Consider the following 7,138-nt stretch of genomic DNA (forward strand, 5'->3'; position numbering starts at 1 on the left):
GGTGTGTTATAGGGAGCAACTCGAGAGGAGAAACCAAGTAACCTGGGCAGGTAGATTACGCAGAGGGTTGGAGGAAATAGGCATGGGATTTATAATCGCGGAAGATTGCAGGAACAAGCGAAATGTCTGGCGGAAAGTCAAGAAACGCCTGAAGGATATAGACAGGCAAATAACAGAAGGGGAATGTAGGGATAAGGTTGCTCTGGAGATCCAATCGATGATCAAAACAAATTGGGGGGGGGGGCCGAACTATATCTCTATGGAGATAGCAAAGATGGTAGACTGGGTTTAATCTGGTTCCGTCTAGGAGCCTGGAGGGCACTTAAAATCGTCAACGAAGAGGGGGCGAGAATATGTCCTCTTTGCGGTAGAGGCGAGACATCACACCACATTTTGTCGGAGTGTGAAGCCACAGAAGCTCTGAGGAAACGATTCCTGCCAGAGTCCTTCATTACATCTAGCAGGGGGCACTTGGCGACATACGCTGTATTAAATAACGTTAAATCCTGTGACAGTGTGGGAAAATTTATGGCAAAAGTTCGACAGTTGAGGGTGGAATTGGCCGAGGGGGAGGGAGCCGATGGATAAGGGAAAGATTTATTAGTGTTGCAATGAGTAATATTAACATTGAGCGAATGATATAATTAGGGGATAATGTATTTTTTTTACTGTATCTTTTGTATTTTATTGCGTGTGTATGTTTTTATTTATATACTGTATTACCTTTATATTTATTATTTGGATTATTTGGTGCAGCTTCAACAAGAAATTGAATTGTTTATAGTGTATATATATATATATATATATATATATATGTGTGTGTGTGTGTGTTTGTGTGTGTGTGTGTTTTTGTGTGTGTGTGTGTGTGTGTGTGTGTGACACTGTGCGTGTCTGTTTTTCATATCTCCCTTTTATTTTATTTGTATTATTTTTGTGAAATTTGGTATAAAGTTAGATTAGTTATAATAGTGGTAATCAATGATAACGGTAGTAATAATAATAACTGTTGTTTCACTATTTTATTATTAGTAGGCATTATTTTCTTTTTGAAAATTCAAACTGTGCATAGTTACAACACGAATGGCCGTATGAGCTCGTGCGAAGGATCTTGTGTACATGAGTTTGTATAATTTATTATGCATCAATAAATGCACTTATCTATCTATCTAGTATTAGTATTATTATTACTATTAGGCCTATTATTATTATTATTATTATTATTATTACTATTCTTATTATTATTATTATTATTATTATTATTATTATTATTATTATTATTATTATTATTATTATCATAATTGTCTTTCTTATACTTTGTATGCCTCATTTATTTTGACCTGCTGTTCACATTTTATTATGCTTTTTTCTTTCTTTCTCTATGTTATATATTATGTCTGATTTCTTCTTAGTTGTTTTTTACATTTTATTATTATTATTATTATTATTATTATTATTATTATTATTATTATTATTATTATCTTATTCAGTTTTGTGTGTAAAATTGTAGTGTACTTTGTAAATTTGTAGTGTTTTTGTAACGCAGTTTTTACTCCTGGTTGAGTGTTAGAGAAGGCCGTATGGCCTTAACTCTGCCAGGTTAAATAAATCATTATTATTATTATTATTATTATTATTATTATTATTATTATTATTAATCACCGGATCTATACATCGTAAAGAGTGACGGCAGAGAAAGAGGGAGACAGAAGAATAATTGCTATTGAACCAATGGCAGACGTCTCATTCCACGCGTATCTTGAAGTTAGGCAGTCTGAAGCGTTCTATCCCCTTCCAATTCAAGACAAGCGTGGAATGAGACCTCCGTCATTGATTGGATAGCCATTATACTTTACTCCTTTGCCGGCAATGTTTAGTAGCCTGTCATATATTATGGAACGACGTATAGTATGCCTTACGACTCCCTTTTGCATTTAAAATATGATTAAGAGTACAATGTTTACGGAATTGACAGTGGATGTGCGGGATTGCATAACTTCGTATAAATAAGGCCCAAGTGATTCACCTGTATATCAGTCAGATATGTTTAGCCCATGCAAAATATTTCATTAACGTTAGAAATATTCGGAACGTGTGCTGGTTATAATGATTAGCATAATCATTTTGGTATTAAACAGATTTAAAGAAAATTCTTCAATAATTTCAGATTAAATTTATTCAAGAAAAGAGTGAAAAATGATCAAATGGTGCGCTTGCATAATAGTTATTTATGAGACAAGTTCTTAAAAGTTCACTTTTTAGCACAAGTGTAAAGTTTGTTAAACGAGGTAAAGCCAAAACGGTGACTTCACGAATGTGTCATATACAATATGTTTTTGTACGATAGCACAAATTTAAATTAAATAAATATTTCAAGTTGGAGAGGTTATAAGATCACAATGTCAGAAACTTTAAGAAGTAGAGTAAGTATCCATAGTATGACAGCCTGTTTTATTCATGTTCAACGATTTCATGGCCGTCTAAACTGGTCACATAATCAACAAAGCGGTTAGGAACAGTTGAATGATAAATCTCTTTACAATGAGTACTAAATGAAACTTCAGAATAATGACTAAAATGTACAGCTCCCGCGAAAGATCTCAAAGCCTCGCAACGGTTGAGATTTAAACTGCAGGTATCGGTTCCTGATCAGACATAATGTCCATTTGTAAAATATTTTTCTTTGTCAGTCGCTCGCTTGCTAATCGTGTAGTGATTCGATTTGTGTTACATTACGAAAATTTTAAAAGTATTTAGTAGTAGCGCTGAAAGGTATATGTATCTGAAATGTATATATTATATACTCTTATGTAGAGTTAGTTTAAGTGCTTAGAAGTGCAACTAATAAGAAAATGGCTCCAGGTACTTCAAAATTAAAAAGGGAAGAAGCTTCATAGTCAAACCGAAGAAGTTATAAACAAATTATTGGATTTATGTCTAAAGACGCTTTTTAAGGAACTGAAATTCCTCTACACAGAATTCAAGAGTGAGTGACAACGGCTGTAGGCGTGTCCCGTAAGAGTGGTCAAAAATAGGAAAATAGAGTGTGGCGACGGTACGTCTTTCGAAACACTGGATAAGAAGAAAACAGTTAAAAACAGTGTCTCGAAACTAGACGCATTTAATGAGAGTGTAGTGCGAAGGGTAATGTACGATTTTTGCATCACCGAGAAACGAGTTACAACAATTACTGTACGATATTGAAAGACAGAAATGGCTTTAATAGAGGTAATAGTAATGTTAAAACTCTGTAAAAGACTGGAATTTTTTCGGAAGAAAACTAAGACAAATAGGTCGTTATTAATTGAAAAATTCAATATTAGGCGAAAGAGGATAAATTACCCTCGGGAATTTCTAATTATCGAGCTGTAATCATACACGCTACTAATTTGGAAAGCTCATCAGTTATCTGAGGTTTAATATTCTGAAATGAAATTGGCGTCCTCTTTGTGAAAATGTGAAAAATAAATTGAAAATAATTATATGGAACGCGAGTTATTTTCTGATGACGTCGTAGACCCCATTATCATAAATCTCGGTTGTAACAGTGACGACGACGACAATGATGATGATAATTATTACTTCAGATGTGACCATGAAATGGATGCAATAGCAGAGCATGCAAACTCTCACTAACGGCTTGTGGTAAGATGTCAATGTTTTCAATTAGGTGTTCATTGCGTATCTTTGTCGTTTTCATTCAGTTTTCTCCCCTTTCCAAGTGACGTCACCCAGGCTTTCAGATCTTCTGCGCGAGCTCTAGATATGAATGTTAAATTTGTTACTCATTTGTGTTAAGTGTAATATTTAAGTAATGAAACATCGAGGTAATACATTAATTTCTTGCTGAATGAAGTTTGTACATTGAATATTGCAATTTCATTGATAGTGCGTGAAATGAATAGGAATGCCAAAAGTGATTATTTACCTATTTTTATTGGTCGTTTTAAAGGTTCACTTTAGGCACTGATAACATTGGGTAAAATTCAACATTACGCACTATCGTAGAAAAAATCATTACCTTTTTCGGAAAATTAACAGTATCCACTCAATTGTAAGTGTTGTGATAGGAAACTTTCATGAGAGTTAATATATTTTACTTAATGATCTGAACGCTCTTTCCCGAGGCAAAAATTTGAAAAACATGCTGACATGTGGAATTAATATTCATCATGACATTGCAAGTTCAATGACAAAAACTGCAGACACATTGTTCTGTCTCAAGTGCAAAACTATGGGTTTATAAATCAGTGCAGTGGTGCATATGAAGCAGAATATAGTCAGTATAGGCCTAATATAGTCTATTATCTAATTGACGAGACAACTGATGTACAGGCCAGATATATTAGAAATGTTATAGTGGGCGTGTTGAAAGATAATGAAACTTGTGAGGTGTTACCAAAATGCAGTCCTCAAAATATTGCTAAATTATTTAATGTCGAAATGGGGCGAAACAGCAATGCCTTCCATCTTATGATGGATGCAGCACGATATATGTGTAAAGCTGCCACAGCTTTGCAAGTTTTATATCCTAAAATGTTACATTTCACATGTCTTGTCCATGCATTCCATCATACAGCAGAACTGGTTCCATCTAAATTTTCGAATGTTGACACACTAATTTCGAATACAAAGAAAGTATTTTTAAAGCCTTACAACAGAGTCGATAAATTCAAAGAACTGTTTCCTGAGCTTCCATTGCTTCCACTGGGGAAGCTGAATTGATGCTGTAGGCTCCTACGAAAAGAATTTTGATCCTGTGAAACGAGTTCTCCAGTATTTTGATTCCCAAGGTGCAGTTTCTGTAGAAATATCAAAGCTATCATTTAGTGATGTAAAGCTTAAACACGATATTGCGTACATCCAGTGCACTTTCTTGCATTTATGCAATTCCACTGAATCTTTGGAGACATCTTCCAAACTCTCAGACAGTCTTGATGTTGTCCATTCTGTAGTCACTTCTCTGGAATGTCTACAAGGGCCGGTTGGAGTTGCAGTGAAGGGTAAGCTTTCTTCCAGTTGAAGAAACACCCAGGATTCAAGAAAATCAGTGCTATTAACAGAGTGCTAAGTGAAGATAGTACCGAAGTCTTTGAAATTGAGCTCACACCAGAAGATTTGTGCAAGTTTAAATATGCACCCATTACTTCATGTGAAGTTGAACGCTCATTTAGTCAGTACAAAGCCATGTTACGCGATAACAAGAGAAGCTTTCTATTTGACAATTTGAAACACATGTTTGTTCCTTATTGTTATGGGGGATCGTAATTTGGAAAACTAACAAATATGTAATTTTCCATTTTTGAGTTATTTACATACATTTCCAGATTATTATACCTCGTTGTAATATTGGATCCATAATATGGTATGTGTTAAGACATGTGATTCTGTAGGTAGCATATCAGCGATATATTTGAAGAAAATGTAGAGAAATTGTGATATTATGATGTTACATATTTCTTGGTGTTCTAATGGTTTTATTAGATATTTCAAGATTTTTAATACATATATATGTACATATTTTACTGATTTATAGTACATAACTATCCGGTACCTGGTTATGAGATTTGGTACTTGGAATGTTACAAGTATATTTAGAACAGGAGGGATAACATTAGTAGCAAAAGAACTAGCTAGATATAGAATAGACTTTGTGGGCGTACAGGAGGTTAGGTTAGATGGGAATGGCATATAACAAATAAGAGATTACGTGTTGTATTATGGGGAAGAAAATAAATATCACCAATTAGGAACAGAATTCGTTATCCATAAAAGAAAACATCAGTAGTAAAAAAGGTAGAATTTATCAGTGATAGGTTATCGTATTTAGTACTTAATGGTAGATGATGCGATATCGTACTTATAAATGCTCACGCCCCTATAGAAGAGAAAGACGACCATATAAAGATACCTTCTATGAGGAATTATTGGAACATACTTTTGATCAGTTATCTACATATCACATGAAAACCTAGTTGGGAGCTTTCAATGCTAAAGTAGGACGAGATGATGTTTTTAAACCGACTATTGGAAAAGAGAGTCTACACGAAACTAGTAATGATAATAGAGTTAGGTTAGTCAACTTTGCCACATGAAAAAATTAATTGTAAAAGTACAACATTTCCCATAAGGATATAAATAAAAGACAAAGTATAGGTCTATGATCATGTCTCGTGACCAGAATATTGTACAAAATGGAAATATGAAATATGAAAATTGGAAATTTATTCTTTGAAAAGATGGAAAAATTAAAATATCTTGGAGCAAAAGCAACAAATATAAATAACACTCGGGAGCAAATTAAACGCAAAATAAATATGGGAAAATGCCTGTTATTATCCGGTTGAAAAGCTTTTGTCATTCAGTCTGTTCTCAATAAAGCTGAAAGTTACAGTTTACAGAACAGTTATATTACCGGTTGTTCTGTATGGTTGTGAAACTTGGACACTCACTTAAGAGAGGAACAGAAGTTAAGGATGTTTCAGAATAAGGTTATTAGGGAAATATTTGGGGCTAACAGGGATCAATTTACAAGAGAATGGAAAGAGTTATGCAACGTAGAACTGCACGCATTGTATTCTTCACCTGACATAATTAGGAACATTAAATCCAGACGTTTGAGATGGACAGGGCATGTAACACGTATTGATGAATCCAAAAATGTATATAGAATGTTAGTTGGGAGACCGGAGGGAAAAAAACAACCTGGCCGAGACGTAGATGGGAGGATAATATTAAAATGGATTTGAGGGAGGTGGGATGCTAGGGACTGGATTAATCTTGCACAAGCTAGGGACCGATGGCGGGCTTATGTAAGGGCAACAATGAACCTCCGCGTTCCTTAAAAGCTATAAGTAAGTAAATAAGTAAGAAACGGAAAGTGGACGTAGCATATCGAGTGTTCAAAGATAACTGGTTGTGGAAGTATTTTCTCACATCTACAACTACTTACCAAATCCACCAAGGAATACAAAGAAAAGTAAATCTGTCTGTTGGATTCCTTACTAAAGGTAACTGTCGGTTTTTGTTGTTTCTAACGACGCAGTGGCAGTATTAATAATTCACCTGAATCTTTCCTGTCATAATATTGACTTCTTTTAATGTATCGATATGTGTGATATTCTGTATTATTCAGAAACCT

Source organism: Periplaneta americana, chromosome 13, assembly GCF_040183065.1.
Source record: "Periplaneta americana isolate PAMFEO1 chromosome 13, P.americana_PAMFEO1_priV1, whole genome shotgun sequence".
Lineage (NCBI taxonomy): Eukaryota > Metazoa > Arthropoda > Insecta > Blattodea > Blattidae > Periplaneta > Periplaneta americana.